The sequence below is a fragment of the Macaca mulatta genome, chromosome 1 (genome assembly GCF_049350105.2).
Source record: "Macaca mulatta isolate MMU2019108-1 chromosome 1, T2T-MMU8v2.0, whole genome shotgun sequence".
Classification (NCBI taxonomy): Eukaryota; Metazoa; Chordata; class Mammalia; order Primates; family Cercopithecidae; genus Macaca; species Macaca mulatta.
In genome coordinates, this window is record NC_133406.1 from 108,832,763 (window position 1) to 108,853,373 (window position 20,611).

Below are 20,611 nucleotides of genomic sequence, written 5' to 3' on the forward strand. Positions count from 1 at the left end.
TTGTAAGGAGCTAAGGAAAGAGACAGAAAGAATCTTTGTGAAGTCTAAAGTGCCCTTCAGTATTTCTTACTGTAACTGTCCCAGGCAGGAAAAGCTAAATAGTTACATCCTTTTTAATATATGCAGAAAAATCAATATGCCTGGCTTGAGTTCAGAAAGGAGCAGTGATTTAGCAAGAGCATGTTCCTTGGAGTTTAGTTGGTCTCCTTGATTCAATTAATGCTCAATCCGAGTAAAATGGTTCTAGAAGACAGCCATACAAATGTGATTTGGGAAAAACTGTACTTTCCTGTTAATAATAATGAGTGCCTATTTAACACTTTAGAGTTTAAAAATGATTTCACCTACATTATCCCAACTCCTTCTAAGAATACTGAGAGGAAGCTAGTCTTCTTTCTACAAGAACAGGCTCAGAGAAGTAAAGTAACCTGCTAAAGGTTTCAAAGCAAGTCAGAGGTGCAGCCAGATCTGCTGAGTCTAAGGTTTGCATTCTTTCTACTGTTCGACCCCAGAAGACACCACCTCAATTCCCAGTGAGATGATGTGGGCAGCTCTAGTCACCACTGGCTTTGTACAACCCAATTTACCCAGTCTGCCAGAGGAGAACCAAGAGGGCCTCTGACCGCCACTCCCTCATCCCCAGTAAATGCCACTGTTTTTTTCATCCCAAATGAATGGTAACCCTGCCTTTCTCTTCAGCTTGAAGGGGCTGCCACAGCTCCTCTGAGGCCGGCTCCCCACTGCCACCCAGACAAATATCCCAAGCAAGGTTTCCTCACAGCTGTGCCACAGTGAGCCACACAGGAGGTATTGCACAGTGTGGAGGAGTAGGGGAGCAGGGCGAGCAACTGAGTGGGCAGAGGAAGAGGGGGACCCGAGACACCCTGCCCAGGGAGGCGGAGGTCACAGAGGATCAGAGTCAGGGGCACTGAAGGATTTGAGCCCTGCTTCCAGTGCTTACCCCTTAGGGCTCTTGGACAGGTCACCACCCTGGGCCATAAAAATGGTCCCAGGTCCATAAAAATGCCCTATATATTCCAAAAAGCTCTTTGGAGTAGAACAAAGCAAAAGGTAGGCACACTTACTGTCAAATCCTCTCTGTCTGAAGAAAGGCTTTACTTGATCTCCCCAAGTATCTATTCCTTTAAAAAATACCTCTAACTTGTACTTTTAAAATTTACATTAACATGGATTTCAACCAGTTACTTCTACTCTAAACCTGGGATCCATGGATATGTTTTGAGGGTTCTTAGTACTTGGATGGGAGGATGACTAGATTTTCACTAACCTCTGAGTGAACTTAGTATGTGTTTATTACAAGCCCCAATAGTATTAGCAATACCTATGTCTCTGTCACTAATAGAAATCAAAATGTTTTCATATCCTATCAGTTGTTGTAGTCTCTTGAAATATTGTTTATACTCATCACAACTTGGAAATTAGAGTAGTTATTAGATCTGCCACTAGATCTGCTTATTGAATGCATTGTTAAAGAAGGCAGTAGATTACTATGTCACAAATTTGCTTTTTGATGCGTTCAATAACGTATTTCAGTAAAATTGGCTTTCTTTGTAATCCTATATATTTCAGCTTCTGCATTTGGGAACACTGTAAGGGGTCCACAGGCTTCACCAGACTGCCAAAGGGGGCCTGGGCACAGAAACAGTCAGGATCCCCTGATCCAGAATGCTCCTCTGAGTCCTCAGGGGCCGGCCAAGCCCCCAGCACCAAGCTCCTCTGCGTGCAGCGGGACAATGGAGGGCCGAAGGATGAGCCACCTAATTTCTTGAGCTCCAATAAGTACCAAGAGTTGCATTTCGTTTAATTCTCACAAAGATCCAAAAAGATCTCAAGAGGAAGAAACTGAAGCTCATCAGGAAGTGAGCAACAGCTACCCCAGCCCACCCCCTTCCACTCTGCGGTCAAGGGTCCCGCCTCCCATTCACCACCACCTCCACCCCCCACCGAATGTAGAGCCCCATCTGCTAATGGTGAAAAATCTGGGAGTTAGGTACAACCAGCTGTGTGTCTGGGGGCAAGTCAGTCGACGTCTCTGAGCCTCTAAGTCCTCATCACCACAATGATGATAAACGCGTCCATTCCACGGGGTTTTATTGTGTGGGCCCAACAAGAAAGCATGTGCAAAGAGCACAGCGTGGTGCCTGGGACCTACAGGCTGGCTCCTAAAAACTGTCATCACTATCACTATCATAGAGCAGGCACTGAGTATATTGCATGTGTAGCTGCATTACAGCCCATTTTAGAAATTATAAGCAATCCTAAGGCCTCTCTCCCACCTCCAACAACGCTAATCAGAAATAGCCAAGACTTTGTTTTCTTTCTCTCTGGGCATTCATGACTTCTTAGAAACCAAATGGACTTCCCCTCCTCCACAGCAAGGAACACGCTGAAAAGATGAAAGCTTCAGTGGCAGGGCCTGGAAGAGGGGAAGGTGGGTGGCCGGCTCCAATGCGGGTATCAGCACCCCTGGGCTCGGCTGAGCTGAGTTTCTTCCCGCAAGCTCGCTGGGGGCCCAGGGGAAGATGGTGCCGCCGTGTCTCTGCGTGCTCGTGTGTCATTTATTTTCCTGCATGGTTGCAGGGAGGTGGCTGAGGTTTCACGAGCTGTACCTGACAGATAATTACACGAAGACAAATTGTGTCCTGCCTTACCCTTCTCCCAGTATGGCAACCTCCAGACTGCGTGTGTTGGGGATGGGGGTGGGGGATGTGGAAGGCAGTGGGTGCTGAACTGTGGGAGGGCAGGAGCCGGGCCAAGCTGGCAGCAAGCTGGGGCAGACTAAGGAGTCAGGAAGAACTGGGGCGAGCTCTAACTGAAGCACAAACACTTCTCGGGACTGAGTAGTGGCTCCCTTAAAGGATGACAGACGCAGGGGGCGCTGGTGCCTGGTTCGAAGTTGTTTGCTTTGTGGGAAGCCAGAACCAGAACCAGAACCAGATCACTCAGGGCTGTACTGCCCCAGCACAGGATTCTCTGCAGCTCCCCCTGGGGGAGAAGCAGTGCAGAGCGTGGAGGAGCCCAGCCCCGCTCCTGGTCCTGATCTAGGAGCTGACAGAATTCTAGTTTCTCACCAGGTTTCTCTCATGCCCTACATTCCTGCCCAGACTCTTTCCACTCCTACTCTCTTCTCCCTGATCCTTCCCATTTTTGTTATTGTTGCCTAGTAAGATTTTTAAAAAATGTTCCTGGGTGAAAACCTGAAAGATGGTATACATAGCCTCCAAACTTACCTTTTAAAAAAGAAATTCAAATGGTAGTTATTTTCACTGTAATTTTTTTTTTTTTTTTTTTTTTTTTTTTTTTTTTTTGAGACAGAGTCTCACTCTGTCACCCAGGCTGGAGAGCAGTGGTGACTCTTGCCTCACTGCAACCTCTGCCTCCAGGGCTCAAGTGATTCTCCTGCCTCAGCCTCCAGAGTAGTTAGGATTACAGCCACGTGGCACCACGCCTGGCTAATTTTTGTATTTTTAGTAGAGATAAGGTTTCACCATGTTGGCCAAGCTGGTCTCCAACTCCTGACCTCAGGTGATCTGCCTGCCTCGGCCTCCCAAAGTGCTGGGATTACAGGCATGAGCCACGGTGCCAGGCCTTCACAGTAATCTTTAATTTATAATTGATTTATGTTGACCAACATAGACGCGAATAGAAATATAGAAATAAATCAAGTCATCAAGCCTAAAAGCATATTAAGCTTTTTTTTTTTTTTTTTTTATTTAGAAAAGCAGACTGTTCGAGCCCAGAGATGCTAAGATTTTAGTTTTAAATCCTCCCAAAGCTGAAGGACAGCCTCAGCTTCCTCATCAATGAAATGGATGAGGGAGGGCTCTTCCTGGGTGCAAGGCACACTACTTCATTTACTCATTTATTCATGGAGCATCTGTTAAGCACCAATGGAATGCCTGGCACTAGGCATGACATAATTTGGTCTGTATCATCAAAGAGAAAAGTTGAATATGTAAGGGTCTTCTGGGAGGAGCCACCAAGGCAGGAGTGATTGATGTCGTCCACTGAGGGGGTCAGGGAGAGCTTCAGTGAGGAGGCTTTGTGATCAATACTTATCTCTTGGGCCATTTTCTTTAGCCCAGAGCTTGGCCTCTTCTAGTCCCTCAAAATAGATTGCTCCCTGCCAGACTCCCTCTCTCACTATATCTATATAATGTATCTCAGTCTCTCGCTCATCCTCCCCTCCGGCTTTCTCTGAAACCCCAGGCAAGATTAGCAACCCATCTCTGCTCCCACAACCCCACACAAACGACCTTTAGCTCACGGTGAAATTACCTGGGGTTGTATGCGGTCCCCTATAAGACCCCTGGACCTAAGAGCAGGGAGGGTTTCCTCCTTCCCGAGCTGCAGGACCCACTCCAGCACAGACCGGGTTCACAACCACAGCTGAACTGACTGGGCCTCTCCTTGAATCAGTCTCCTCTGGCTCTGTCCTTCCTGCTCTCCCTCTCCACTCTGTCCTCCTTCTCCATTTGGCTTCTGCTCACCCTCCGCTCTCCCTCTCTGCCACGCCTCCTCCCTGCTCCTTTGTTCTTGTTAAGATCTGTAACTGAGGAAAGATTCTCGCTCCTCGTCAGGCCCATTCATTCTCCTCCCTGGCCTAGGCCGGCTCTCTTTGAAACACTTCTCTCGCTGTGGTCCTGTATCTTCTCCAGGCTCCTCCCTCTTTCCCCAGAGCTAGGGGCTAAGCTTTCACAGGTGTTCCCAAGCCCCACCCAGCCTCAGCAGCAACCCCATTCCTGCACAGACCCCCACCCACAAATTCCCATCTAGGCACAGCCGAGTCCATACACATGCCCATTCCCTAACACAGATGTCATTGTGCACACAAGTGCTCCCATCCAAACATACATACCTGGGGACCGTCAGTCTTTCAGTGAGGAGCCACTTCTGCACTCCTAAAAAGGGGTAAAGGACATGGATATCTTGAGGGTAAACCCACAAGTTCTTTGGAGGACACCCCCTGTACTACTGAAAATTCCAGGAAACTTCAAGGAACAGGGTCCTCAGATGTCAACAGGTTTGGAGGAGATTCAGCACAGAAGGACAAGGTCCCCCACAATACAGCTCTTCCCTACATTGAAAGCCATGTGTCCTGGAGGCTCCTGGTCCAGTGGTCCCTGGTCAAGGCTTGGCCTGATCACTGCTCCTCAGATGTCTTTCTTCCAACCAGCACAGGTCCTTCTGGTTCTGTCTGACACCCTCCCAGCTCCTTGCTCCCTGAGAGCCTTTCAACTTCTTCTGCATTGAGGATATCACCTCTGGGGTGTCCTGAAGCTCTGGGCATCAACTCCCAACCCAGTCCCCATATTCTTCTTGTGGCTCCCCTGACATTCCAGCCCAGTCCCTCTTGTCCAGATCCGTTAGATACACACCTACCCCAAGCCTTACCTGCTCCTCTTCCTTTCCTACCCCAGCCTACTCAACCACTCTCTTCTCAGAGAACCTTCCTAAATCCACAGACACAGAGGACACTCTCTTGTTGGGATATTCTCCTTGGTCTCTACCCCTAAAATAGTCATAGATTAACATAGCTGTAGACTTCTGAGTCCATGGAATACAACCTCCTTATTTTATAGAAAAGAACTGAGACTTGAGAGATGAGGTAAGTAACCAAGGGCCCACAGCTCAGTCATCTGTATGTAAATGGCATGCTGCCACTCACTCCGTTCAGTGCTCATACACCTTTATACAGACATCTGCACAGACACTCATCCATGGCCTGGTGTGATGGTGAGAGTATGGGTGGGGGGTGAGAGTGGGGAATAATTCTTCGTGGGACTCCTGGGAGACAGGCTGAGTCTCCTCAGTTCTTCTTAATTTTCATTTATTTGTTCATTTTTTGAGATAGAGTCTCGCTCTGTCACCCAGGCTGGAGAGCAGTCTCAGCTCACTGCAACCTTCACCTCCTGAGTTCAAGTGATTCTCCTACCTCAGCCTCCGGAGCAGCTGGGATTACAGGCACCTACCACCATGCCCGGCTAATTTGTGTACTTTTAGTGGAGATGGGATTTCTCCATGTTGGCCAGGCTGGTCTCGAACTCCTCACCTCAGGTTATCTGACAGCCTCGGCCTCCCAAATGTGCTGGGATTACAGTAGTGAGCCACTGCGGCCGGCCCCTGGCCCCCTTTTCCAATTTTTTATTTTATATTTACTGACTTTTTTTGAGATAGAGTCTCACTCTGTTGCCCAGGCTGGAGTGCAGTGGCACGATCTCGGCTCACTGCAACCTCTGCAGTGAACCTCCCAGGTTCAAGTGATTCTCCTGTCTCAGCCTCCCAAGTAGCTGGGACTACAGGCGCCTGCCACTATGCCTGGCTACTTTTTGTATTTTTAGTAGAGACAGGGTTTCACTGTGTTGGCCAGGCTGGTCTCCAACTCCTGACTTCATGATCCACCCGCCTCAGCCTCCCAAAGTGCTGGGATTACAAGCATGAGCCATCATGCCAGGCCAATTTTTAAAATTTTTGTGTGCACTCCTCAACTTCTTTCTGAGCCTTTCTGGGAATCTTACAGCTGGGAAGATAGTCAACTGGTCAACTGGATGAATCAGTCACCCCACACCCCAAAGATCTCCCCAGGAGATGCTGGCCTGGCTTGGCCGTCTTCGGATCTGTCTCTCTGTTTCTCTCTCTCAGCTTCAGGGAAGGAAACATTTCTGGTGAATAAGGAGGCAATGGGCGAGACCTCAGGAGAGAAGGTTGTTCATTCTAGGAATCTGTCTCAGACAATCTTCATCACCCGGAAACGATGGGAGGGGTGATGGGGGTGTCTTTCTGTGGGCAAATGGACAAAGGCCAGGGTCGGCTGAGAAAAAGGCAATGAGGAGACCAGAAGGAAAAGGAGAGATGGCCTAGGACAGGCAGGGAGCCAGCTAAGTTTCCGCCAGCCTGAGTTCCGTGAAGGAAGAGATGCCTATTTCAGTCATCTCTGTATCCCTCCTGCCTCCTTCCTCATCCCCAGGTCCCCAGCACTAAGGAGAGAGTGATGCGGGGGAAGGGATGGGGGCACCCTACGAATATGAAGCTAAAAGACAGGGGAAATGGCAGAAACAAAGGACAACCCTTAAGATGCAAACAGGCCGGGCGCGGTGGCTCAAGCCTGTAATCCCAGCACTTTGGGAGGCCGAGATGGGCGGATCACGAGGTCAGGAGATCGAGACCATCCTGGCTAACACGGTGAAACCCCGTCTCTACTAAAAATACAAAAAAATAAGCCGGGCGAGGTGGCGGGTGCCTGTAGTCCCAGCTGCTCGGGAGGCTGAGGCAGGAGAATTGCTCGAACCCGGGAGGCGGAGCTTGCAGTGAGCGGAGATCTGGCCACTGCACTCCAGCCTGGGCGACAGAGCGAGACTCCGTCTCAAAAAAAAAAAAAAAAAAAAAGATGCAAACAGTGGGGGCAGAAAGGAAGAGTAGAGACGTGGAGGCGGCAGAAAGGCGGGCCACGGCTCAGGAGTTACGGAGGAGCAGAGGAGGGCAGAGGAGGGCAGAGGAGGGCAGAGGAAGGCAGAGGAGGGCAGGGGAGGGCTCGGCCCGCGGAGTCTGCGCTCCTCCCGCACCGACCTCGGGCTCCGGGCTGCCGCCGGGGGGCGCCGGGTGCATCCTTCGCTACCCGCGCCCCGGCCGCGCCCCCGCTCGCGCCTGGGCCCCGCCACACTCCAGCAGAAGCCATTACAGAGAACAAACTACCTTCTTGTCTCCGAGATGGGTCCCCCGGGAGGAAGGCAAATTGCCTGCCTCGTGCATAATAAACCAGGCGTGGAGAGCAGCGCGGAGGAGGCCGCGGCCACCACCCGGCAGGCAGAGCCTCCCGCCCCCACGCCCCGCCCGCGCCGGCCGAGCCCCCTGCGGAGCCGGCGGCGCGCAGGTTGGGATAATCTCAAAAGGCTTGGAACACCGGGCTGCTTCCCGGTGCCCCCATCCCTGCACAAGTTTGTGCCTGTAGGCTTATCCCAGGAGAACCACACCAAGCGCTCGGTGCCTTTGCCCGGGATGGCTTTCTTCATGAGAGAAAGCCGGCTGCCCTTCTCATCCTTCTCGGAGGTTACAGTCTCACTTTGAATTCGGCAGTCAGAAGTAATCGCTTCCTCTTCCTGCTAAGGTAGTACTTTGTTCAGACTCCTAGTATTTAGCAATGACATCACGTTTAGAGTTATTTGCATACAGTTACGTCTCTGCTATTGGACTACACATTCCTAAAGGACAGAAACCATAATTTACTTATCGCCATACCTCAGAGACTTAGCACGGTGTCCAGTACCGAATGCATGAATGAATGAGTTTTAAAAGAAGAACCTAGAGTCTCGAATCACCAACCTATCACAGGTTTGTCTCCTCCACCTACTATTATACCCTTCTTGCAATTCCTGTTCTCCCCTAAGATGCTGTATACGGTTGAGGGTCTTTGGATGAAGCCTCCTCAGGGGATTTAGACATTCTCAGGAACTGTGTAGAAGGAGAACATTGAAGAGGGCAGAGAGGAGTATATATTGAGTCCAGTGCCTGCCTTCAAGGAGCTCCTACTCTCATAAGGAAGCCAGGCAAGTAGACAGTGACAACCCAGCATGCTAAGTGCATAGAAAGAGAAAAGCAAGGGACCACAGCTGTTCCTGAGATAAGCCAACAGCCACAAACTTGTGTGTGACTCGAGTGCAAGGATGGGGTAGCACCTAGGACAAGCCCACAATCCAGACAGGAGCAGGAGAGAAGGAAATCTGGGAGGAGGTGAAGCCTGATATAGTTCTGTAGGATGACCATGAGTCAGGAAGAGATAAATGGGGGTAGATAAAAGTGTTTCGAGGATCCATTCCAAGGAGCTGAGAAAGGCAAGAAATGGCATGGCCCACATCATGGAGAACTGTTAAGTAGACTCAGGTGACCTCCTAAAACCCTATGAAGGGATTCAACAAGAGGTGAGGCCACAGAAAGGGGTACTGAGGTCAGTTTAAGGAGGCCTTCAACCAACTTGCCAGTGGGCTTAATTTTATCCCGACCTTGACAGAGAGCCATGGAATGATTTCAGAGATGAGAATATCATATCAGATTTGCATTTTAGAAGGATTATTTCAGAAGCAGCAGAGTCAAGGATGGATTACATGGGGTCAGACTGAAGACAGATCAGATAGGAGGTTCTGGTATTAATCCAGACGAGAAGTGAGGAAAGTCTGAACCAAGGCAGGCATAGTAGAAATGGAGAGAAGCAGTCAGGCTGAAGGGTGAGTGAGAAGACAGAAGGCATGTACCAGAAGGTGACTGATTGGACATGAGGAGTAAGGAAGGAGAAAGAAATAAGCCTGGCTGTGAAGAGTTTAGATTAAGGACATGTGGACATGGTAACTCACACCTGTAATCCCAACACTTTGGGAAGCTGAGGTAGGAGAATTGTTTGAGACCAGGAGTTTAACACCCAATCTGGGCAACATGACCTGTCTCTACAAAAAAAAAAAAAAAAAATTAGCCAAGCATGTGGCTCATGCCTATAGTCTTAGCTACTCAGGAGGCTGAGGTTAGAGGATCACTTGAGGCTGCCATGAGCTCACTTGAGGCTGCCATGAGCTGTAATGGCCACTGCACTCCAGCTTCGGTGACAGAACAAGACCCTGCCTCTAAAAAAAAAAAGGACCTGGGTAAAAGGTCTTACCACCCCAGGAAGAAAATGTGTGTTTTGTAGGTAAGATATGTTGTTTCGAGGTACTGCAGGGATATAAAAAATTAAATGTGGTTCTAAGCTCAGAAGGAAGCTGTGCTGGAGATAGAAGTTTAAGAGTTTTCAGCATGATTTTGGTGGTTTGAAGACAAAAAATAGATGAGATTACCCTCAAAAGTGTGAGTACAAGGAGAGAGAGCCCAGGATAAAACACTAGAAAATATTTATATTTAAGAGAAAGACTGGCTGGGCACGGTGGCTCACACCTGTAATCTCAGCACTTTGGGAGGCCGAAGCAGTTGGATCACTTGAGGTTAGGAGTTCAAGACCAGTGTGACCAACATGGTGAAACCCCATCTCTACTAAAAATACAAAAATTAGCTGGGCATGGTGGCACATGCCTGTAATCCCAGCTACTCAGGAGGCTGAGACAGGAGAATCTCTTGAACCTGGGAGCAGAGGTTGCAGTGAGCTGAGATGAGATCATGCCATTGCACTCCAGCCTGGGAAACAAGAGTGAAAATCTATCTCAAAAAAAAAAAAAGAGAGAGAGAGAGAGACAGACAGAAGAAGAGGAGTCCACTTCTGCTAAGGATAGATAGAGAGGTGAGGGGGGAATCTGAGGTGACACCACAGAGCAAAAGAGGAGTTTCAAGGAATGGTAATTAGTGTGAAATGCTGAAGATAGGTCAAGGAAATGTCAGGAAAAATTGTCAGGAAAGACTTTAAAATGGACCAAAAAAGATTACTGAGTGTCCGGTCTAATTTACCCATCAGGGTTATCTCTGCCTTACATTGTCTATGAGCTATTTTACAACTATGTAAATTGGAGAAACTGATAATAATGCAGATGATTTTTGCCCAAATAAATGCAAATTAGTTGTGTCTAGTGGAATGCAATTGATTAGTGCCCTGTGGATAAACCAGTTTTATGACTATTTGTAAATTCATTTCTAAATTCCTGGTTGACCTATATAAGTGTGGTACTTTGAATTTTCCTTTGAAGTTAGTTGAAATATGTTACTGGAATCCTCATTAATTAATGGATCAAATGCAGTTTTTGACGTGTTCATTTTATATCTGTATGAAAGTTGTGATATAAAATTTGTGTAGCTGGGCACAGTGGCTCACACCTGTAATCCCAGCACTTTGGGAGGCCAAGGCAGGTGGATCACGAGGTCAGGAGTTTGAGACCAGCCTGGCCAACATGGTGAAACCCTGTCTCTACTAAAAATACAAAAATTAGCTGGGTGTGGTGGTATGCACCTGTAATCCCAGCTACTCAGGAGGCTGAGGCAGGAGAATCACTGGAACCTGGGAGATGAAGGTTACAGTGAGCTGAGATTATAACACTGCACTCCAGCCTGGGTGACAGAGCCAGACTCCATCTCAAAAAAAAAAAAAAAAAAGTTTAAAAATTCCATAACAGAAGAAAATAACTGAAAAGTGACCACTGGATTTGACCACTGGAACAATGTCTCTGTGGGAAGGTTGAGATGAACAGAAGACAGATTGTACTGTGTTGAGAAGGGAGAGAATGAAATGAGCAAATAAAGACAATGGCTTTCCAAAAGCTTAGATGTGAAGGGAAGGAGAGAGATTGGACCTTAGCTGTAGGGCATTTTCTTCTTTCTTTTAGACAGGAAAATTTTTTTTTTTTTGGAGATGAAGTCTCACTCTGTCACCCAGGCTGGAGTGCAGTGACACCATTTCAGCTCACTGCAAACTTTGCCTCCCCGTTTCAAGCAATTCTCCTGCCACAGCCTCCCCAGTAGCTGGCATTACAGGCACGCCACTATGCTGGGCTGATTTTTGTATTTTTAGTAGAGACAGGGTTTCACCATGTTGTCCAGGCTGGTCTTAAACACCTGACCTCAAGTGATCTGCCCACCTCGGCCTCCCAAAGTGTTGGGATTACAGGTGTGAGCCACTGCACCAAGCCAAGATTTGTTTTTAAAAAACGGGCATGACTTCATGATGTAGATGACAGCTGGCACTACAATTCCTCTTTAAATTGTCAATAACTTAGTAAGCTGTGCTGGGTATAAAAACAATAACAGAGGCACATGAGACCATAGGGAGGGGGCACCAGGAGATGACAAAGGAGGAACACTTAATTTGGCATGGTGGGGCGCAGACCTTCTGTGAGGAGATAATGCCTGATTTGAGTGTTTAAATAAGAATGAGCCAAGCCAGGCATGGTGGAACATACCTGTAGTCCCAGGTACTCAGGAGGCTAAAGTGGGAGGATCACTTGAGCCCAGGGGGCCAAGGCTGCAGTCAGCCACGATCATGCCACAGCACTCCAGCCTGGATGACAGAGCAAGACCATGTCTCAAAAAAAGAAAACAAGAATGAGCCTTGTTGTCTTTTTAAATGACATTTATGGAGGCTCAAAAAGAGTCAGAGATATTGCACAAAGTCAGTACCAAATGATATAGTTTGGATCTGTGTCGCTGCCCAAATCTGAGGTTGAATTGTAATCCCCATTGTTGGAAGTGTGACCTGGTGGTAGGTGATTGGATTGTGTGGGTGGATTTCCCCCTGGGGGCTGTTCTCATGATAGTGAGTTCTCACGAGATCTGGTTGTTTAAAAGTGTGTGGCACTTTCCCCTCTCTTGCTTCCTCCTGCTCCAGCCGTGTAAGACATACCTGCTTCCCCTTCACCTTCTGCTGTGATTGTAAGTTTCCTGAGGCCTCCCCAGAAGCAGAGCAGAAGCTAGCCTGCAGAACCGCGAGCCAATTAAATCTCTTTTCTTCATAAATGACCCAGACTCAGGCATTTCTTTATAGCAGTGTGAGAACAGATTAATCCGTGTTACGAAGAAAGCAAGCTGTGGAGGGAAAGCCTTAGAGCCAAAAGACCTAGATCCTTGCTCTTGCCACTGATTTGCCATCAACACTGTAGATACAGAAACTGAGTTCTGAAGGGAAAATTGGTGCAGAACATTTGGAATTGTACTTTTCTGAAAATTCAAGTGGCTCAGTTGCCACCACTTTGACATCCCTAAAAGAGATCAGAATCATGGAATCCTACATGTTAGTGTTTAGAGAGAAATTAGAAATCATTGATCCAATTCCCTTTTAAAAATGCAATTCTAGTCCTTTACTTTAAATTTCAGACCCCCAACTTTTTGCAGATAAAAAGACATGCAGGTGTTTCCCTACCCTGAGAGTGCTTCAGTGTTATTGATGGACCCCACATATCTGAATTAGACATGCTTAACCAGCCCATTGGCCTAAACTTGAATACTAGTTTTTGTTTTTTCTCCTCAATCCACCAAAATCCCAGTGGTTCTACACTTGCCTTTAAGATCTTTTACCCCTCTGAAGATTTTTTTTTTTTTTTTTTTTTTTGAGACGGAGTCTTGCTCTGTCGCCCAGGCTGGGGTGCAGTGGCCGGATCTCAGCTCACTGCAAGCTCCACCTCCCGGGTTTACGCCATTCTCCTGCCTCAGCCTCCTGAGTAGCTGGGACTACAGGCGCCCGCCACCTCGCCCGGCTAGTTTTTTTTTTTGTATTTTTTAGTAGAGATGGGGTTTCACCGTGTTAGCCAGGATGGTCTCGATCTCCTGACCTCGTGATCCACCCGTCTCGGCCTCCCAAAGTGCTGGGATTACAGGCTTGAGCCACCGCGCCCGGCCCCCTCTGAAGATTTTAAATGCAAGAGGAACCTGTGCCCAGAAGTGAGGGTCTGTGTCCTCCCATCAGAAACAGACTGATTCTTGAGCAATGAGGTCTGTTTTCCTTTATGTACGCTGTCCTTTTAAAAGGAGGATCTGGGATTTCAGGCCTTTTTTTTTTTTTTTTTTTTTTTTTTGGCATGTAGCCAAGACCTAAGGGACAGTCTACAAAAAACATTGTTTTAATAAGTGAAGAGACTGTTCATAACCCTTTAGGTTATTAGGAGGAGAAAGTTGGAGCTTCGGGGGCCCTGAGGCTGGAAGCCTCTTAGGTTTATTTGCTGAGCTTTTCTTCTAGCTGGCTCACTGGGTACTGGGGATGGAGGACAGGGGAATTCCCTGTAAGGTCTAACTTCAGAGGCCCATTATACTGAAAATTGCATGTAATCACATATATGAAAGTGCCTGGCTCACTTATTAAATATTAACTCTTTCCCTATTGCAAGCCCCCAACCTGAGCATCTCCGTAAGAGGGTTTGGCATTTTATCCCATGATAGAGTGTCACAGACAGCAAGGTCAGTGAAGCTGGAATGGCAGGTGGCAAAGTAAGAATGGAGAGAAGGTGGGCAGGAGCCAGCTAAGGCAGGGCTTGTAGGAAATGAAAGAAGTATGGATTTTATTCTAAGTGGGATAGGAAACTATAAAGTCTGAAACAGAGGAGTGATTTGATGTGATTTACATTTTTAAAGGATTACTCTGTTGTTGTCATACAAAAAGGTTGCATTTTATTGTTGTTAAAGTCTTCTATGGCTTGAATGCTTGTGTCCCCCCAAAGTGTCTATGTTGAAATCCTAACCCCAAGGTGATGGTATTAGGAGAGGCCTTTTGGGAGATGAATAGGTCATGAGGTTGGAGCCCTCATGAATAGGATTAGTGCTCTTATAAAAGAGGCCCTATACATGGTGGCTGATGCCTGTAATCTCAGCACTTTGAGAGGCCAAGGTGGGTGGATCACGAGGTCAAGAGATTGAGACCATCCTGGCCAACATGGTAAAACCCTGTCTCTACTAAAAATACAAAAATTAGCTGGGAATGGTGGTGCACACCTGTAATCCCAGCTATTTGGGAGGCTGAGGCAGGAGAATCGCTTGAACCCAGGACGCAGAGGCTGCAGCGAGCTGAGATTGTGCCACCGCACTCCAGCCTGGTGACAGAGCGAGACTCCATCTCAAACAACAACAGAAAAAGTGGCCCTATAGAGCTGCCATGTCCCATCCACCATGTGGGAACACAGCAAGAAGGTGCCATCTATGAACAAGGAAATGGGCCCTCACGAGACACTGGACTTTGCAGCTTCCAGAACTGTGAGAAGTAATTTCTATTGTTTATAAGACACCTGGCTTCTGGTATTTTGTTATAGCAGTTCAAACAGACCAAGACAAAATCGAATGAATTGTAGTATTGATAATGAAACTAACAATAGGTAGGGGACTGCTACCAATGCTCTGCTGTGGAGAACAGACCCCTGGGGCACAAAGACTGGAAGCAGAGACCACTTAGCCACTGCAGGAGTCGAGGGAGAGCTGATGGACCCTTGGACTTAGGGATAGCAACAGAGGCCTTGTGCAGTGGTAGGATTTGGGCTACACGCTCAGTACCTGACTGTGCTAGCTCCTCCTTCTGCTAGTGGGGTAGTATCATTATTCTCATTTTATGGATAAGAAAGCTAAGACCCAGAAATTTCCAGTAACTGGTCCAAAGTCAAATGGCTAATAAGTGGAGTTTAGACTAGAACTCATGTTTTGATGTAAAAACCAAAGAGAAAACAGACCTAGATTCTGAGAGCAGAAAAGATCTGGGTCATTGTGATGCTGACCATGTTGTTAAAAAATTAACAGTGGACCTGCTACATAGAGCACATTAAGTATCTTGGGATACCCCTGGAGAATCTAGGTTGCAGTGCCTGGCACGGCCATAGCTGAGCTGCTGGACCTGGAAACCCCTCTCATTTCATCTCCCCGGGATTTCTGCCTGAGAATCTGGCACCATTCCTACTTCATTGGAGGGAATGGGTATCAGGACCTTTGGGAGGTAAAGGGGCCACCACTCCCTCCTGGGGAAAAGCCAGAATTCAGTGTCTGCATTTACTGAAGATTAGGAGGTGAAGGAACATAGAGGATCTTTTTTTTTTTTTTTTTTTTTTTTTTTGAGACCGAGTCTCGCTCTGTCGCCCAGGCTGGAGTGCAGTGGCCGGATCTCAGCTCACTGCAAGCTCCGCCTCCCGGGTTTACGCCATTCTCCTGCCTCAGCCTCCCGAGTAGCTGGGACTACAGGCGCCCGCCACCTCGCCCGGCTAGTTTTTTGTATTTTTAGTAGAGACGGGGTTTCACCATGTTAGCCAGGATAGTCTCGATCCCCTGACCTTGTGATCCGCCCGTCTCGGCCTCCCAAAGTGCTGGGATTACAGGCTTGAGCCACCGCGCCCGGCCTCAACATAGAGGATCTTAATGGACTGAGATGGGGAACTGTCCCTCAGACTGGTAGGTTGAAGTGGGAGACGCTGAATTTCTTAATGTGTGTTCAGAGTTCACCCAGAAGAAAGGGTAAGCACAAAGGGAAGAATCTGAAAAACAACATATCCTAAGAGAACGGGTTTGAAGAATCGGAAATATTTAACTGAGAAAAGAAACTTCTTAGAAGAGACACGATATCATGACAACTACATTTCAATATCAAAAGAACTGCATGGAGAGGGAGGGGAAGGGGGCAGACTACCCAGACAGCACTGTCCTGAAGGCAGAGCTACAGCCACTGGGTAAAAATAATAAAGAGGCCTGCTCAGCCTCAATAGGAGGAAGAAATGCTTTTCAATTAATCCTGCCAACATAAGAGAAAGGCTTGTTTTTTAAAGGTGGTAATAATAAATCAACAGTACTGTACGTTTACATGCATTAGGTTGAACCATATAAAATTGCTGCTGTTCACCCATTTTTGACCTACAAAAACAGTTCATATGGCTTGATTTACTACGTCCTCTCATCTCACAGTAATTTTCAAAGCCCTTTCAATGGCCTGCAGTTCCCACAGGATCTGTTGCATCTCACCCCTCTCCGGATTTCTCACCGCCCTCTGCTCGTACTGTTCCCCCAGCCACATTCCTTGCTGGCCATTGACTCTCTAACTAATTTCTGCCTAAGATCTTTGCAGGTGCTGTTCCCTCAGACTAGTATATTCTTTCCCCAGATATAAGCCCAGCCTACTGTTCTTTTATCCTGGACACTCTTTGACCATCCAACATAAAATAGCACATCTCTCTTCCCAGTGTCCCACTCTACCCAGCCCTGTGTCTCTCCTCTCTCCTCTCTGACATTCATTTGTTTGTTCATTGTCTATCTCCCATCATTACAGTGTTTAAGTTCTGAGAAAAGAAAAGAACTTTCATTTGAGGAATGCAAGTCCTTTTAATTATCAGACCCAGAGACACATTAAAAGAGATCACAATCATGCCTCACTCTTCCCTTTGAGCTATGTACTCATCTCTTGAAACTGCTTACTTTTGCCACAAGGAGCTATAAATTAACCTAATACTGCCATACAGAACACTATAACCCACTCCCCATAGTTTAACAATGTATAGCCAATCACTAACCAATGTTATTTCTGTAAACCAGTAAGAATTCCTGACAAACAACTTGGTAGCAGTCCACTCCCAGTCTGCTTTTTTTGCCTTTAAAAATCCACCTGTAACTGCTGCTAATTGGAGTGTATATTCAGGGCAACTTGAGTCCATGCTCCCAGGTTGCAATCCTCAAGCTTGACCCAAATAAACTTTCCATGTGTATTAATTTTGCCTCAGCTTCTTCCTTTTAGGTGCGCAGTCCCATGAAAGCAGGGACGTTGTTTTGTTTCCTCCTGTATCCCCAAGTTTTGGTGTAGTTTCAGACACATGGAAAATGTTCAATAAATACTTTTTGCATGAATGAAAGACCTTTTTTTTTTTTTTTGAGATGGAGTCTCGCTCTGTCGCCCAGGCTGGAGTGCAGTGGCGCAATCTCGGCTCACTGCAAGCTCCGCTTCCCGGGTTCACACCATTCTCCTGCCTCAGCCTCCTGAGTAGCTGGGACTACAGGCGCCCACCACCACGCCCGGCTAATTTTTTGTATTTTTAGTAGAGATGGGGTTTCACCGAGTTAGCCAGGGTGGTCTCGATCTCCTGACCTTGTGATCCGCCCACCTTGGCCTCCCAAAGTGCTGGGATTACAGGCGCGAGCCACTGCGCCCGGCGAATGAAAGATTTTTATGGATGAGACAACCGAGGCCCAGAGAAGGCAAATGGTTTCCCCAAAGGCACAGAGTTGGTGCCTGCAGAAGCTCAGGGGAATCAAACATTCAGATCCCAAAGTCCGGACCCCATAAAGAGTCACCCTGCTTTCTGGTGCCCTGTTGGTCTTGACGTAGAGCCCATTTGTCTCTGAAGCTGAATTGGGGCTTCTGCTTTGGGTCCATAACAGGGCCAGATGACCCCAGAGGTGCCTTCAATTTTTGAGATCCGATTATCCACTGTTAGGGGTCTGTTTTAGTGAGGGAATCATAGAGGCTCTGAGAAAAAAAAGTCATCCCTCAGGTGACCACCTGATTCTGGGAGCCAGACCCTTTGCTAGAAGTGCTGACATGATACTGTTCGAATAGAAGTCCCAACCAGTGTCTCTTTTGGGGAGGTAGAACATTAATCTGATCCTCAAAATATGAAATATTCCCCAGTTTGCAAATGAATGCAGGATGTGTTTGCATAGCGACCACCAAGAGAGCAGTATTATGTGGAGAGGAACAAAAAGACAAAGCTCCCTGGTTCAATCTGGGGAGCTGATGGCTCTGCTCTCCCCGGGAGGTTGCCTCTGTGTAGCTAATTACAATGAGTAAAGGAAATGGGAAAGTGAGTGCCAATGAAGTGATCTTTCTCCTCCCCCAGGTTCCTGCTTTACAAAGAGCCAGTCTTTTGGTTTTAGAACCCTGGGGGCTGGCAAGATGGGCTCTATCCCACCCAGCTGGATAGGCACATTCTCCTAATATCAGGTCACTGCTAGAGCAGCATTCGTGTTGTGTTTGTGGCAGCAAGGTGTGTAGCGTGGGATGCTAGAGAGTGGGGCGCGTGGGGTTGGGGGGTAAGATGCTTCAGAGAGTTAATAGACCAAAGTAATCAACTCACATTTGAATAGCATTTGGCAATTTACAAAAGGCTTTTGTGTATCTCATCTCATTGAGTTTTTGCACCATTTTAAATATAAAGAAACGGTAGCTCAGAAAGGTGTGCTGACCTGCCATGCACTGCAGTTACAGGAGGCTTTGCTGGGATTTTAAGCTAAATATTCTCATTCCAAAATCCTTGTTCTTTCCATACCCCTTGGGCAAATGTAGACATCTTTCCTGATGTCTCTAAGGAAGAGGCAGAGGAGGGAAAGTGACAGATGCCCACTACTCCCCTTTCTCTAGGCTAACAGAGCTCACCTTTACTGGGTATTCACTGGCTAGGAATTTTCCCACTAAGCATTTTCCGTGGGATAGTAACTATTACTAGTCCACTTCACAGAGGAGAAAAGAGAGATGCAGAGAGGTAAAGTAACTTACCCAAGGAGCAAACGGTGAAGGCAGGGTTTTAGCACTGTCTGTACTAATCAGGATAGGATATACTGTGTTGCAGTAACAAATAACCATAAAATTTCAATATCTTAACAAAAATTCATTTCTCCCTCAAACTACATATTCACCATGGGTTGGCTAAAGGGCTCAGGGACCCAGCCAGACAGATTCCACTATGACAAAGCCGTACCATTTGGAATAAATGGGCTCCTGTCGCTAGGGCAGAGGAAGACAATGCTGGAGGGTCTCACACAAGCAATTAAATGCCTTGGTCTGGAAGTGACATGCCACTTCTGTTTATAGTCAGCTTGGCCTTGTCTAACAGCCAGGGAACTCAGAAAGAGAGAATTCAATATCAATAAGTACTGGTCATGTCTATCGGCTTGGTAGACTGACTCGAACGTCCATGCTTTTAATCACCATGCTACACTACTTTATCAAGCATGAACTCTAGGTTAAATTCCTTTTATGTATTGTGTTTATGGGTTTGCTTCCCCTCCCGCTTTCCTTCCCTCCATGCCTGCATTCCTCCAGCACATGCTGAGAAACTACATGCACTCTGTTGGGTGATGGATACTAAAATAAATGATACATGCTCTCCGCCTTTCAGTGACCTTCTTTTAGGAGAAAAGTGCTAATGTGTCACACACAACATCCTGTTATCAAAGCAGAAGGGCTATAAATGAGATGAGATCAGTGAGATAACAGCTAACCCACGAGACTTCCAGGGAGGAAGAGAAGGTGAGTAATGAGTCAGGCAAGGCTTCCTGGAGGAGATGGCCTTTGGGCTGGGCCTTGAAGATAAATAAAACTTAGAAATGGGAAAGCAAAGGAACTCCAGGCAGGGAAAAGAGCTTGGACAAAAGCACAGAGGGAGGAAAGTTCAGGGGCATACCACAAACAAGGCATAATTCCATTTAACTGTGTTGAAATGTAGGGTAAGTGCAGGGGAGGGTTGTGAAGTAAGTGAAAGATGTGGGGTTATCTCATGGAGAAATCCGAACTCACACAGGAGTGTGTTTACGCCTAGGCCAATAGCTGCTGTTGTGACGCCAAAGCCTCACAATGAGGGGGTGGCTTTTACAACTTTGCAAAGCCAGATGATAAAGGGGCTGTGTCATTATTACTTATCCTCAGGCTGGAGGTGACTTAGAGGGGTTGGGGCTCCCATCACAGGAAGAGGCCTAATATGCAGGGACGAGGTCCTGTGGCCTTTCTTGTGGCTGAGATTTGGTTTAGGCCCTTGGAGACTTATGTAGTGCCCTACAAAGACTTGTCCCAAAGAACCTGCTGGCCCTGTGCTGGGGTCTGGAGATGTGGAGATGAATAAATGTATCCCAGGTGGACACATAACATAGGAAGCACCCCACCCAGCACCACTTGGCCTGATAGTATTCACCTGTGCCTCCACATTTGCACAACTTTGCTTCCTGTCCTGGTTTTTTCTTTTTTCCCTACTGTTTCCTATTTGCTTTTGTATTCTATCAATGCCATTTTTACCTATGCCAGTGCAACTTACCTCAATGCAGCCTCCAAATATAACTGTACCTTGGCCTCTCATTCCCATCCAGGTTGGATTCACCTTGGGCTACCTATAGGTTCTTGGTCCTGGCTACATGCCTCCAAACCCCAGGCCCCACAGCACCTTGCACCCTCCCTCAGCTGCAGCTCCTGTGCTGT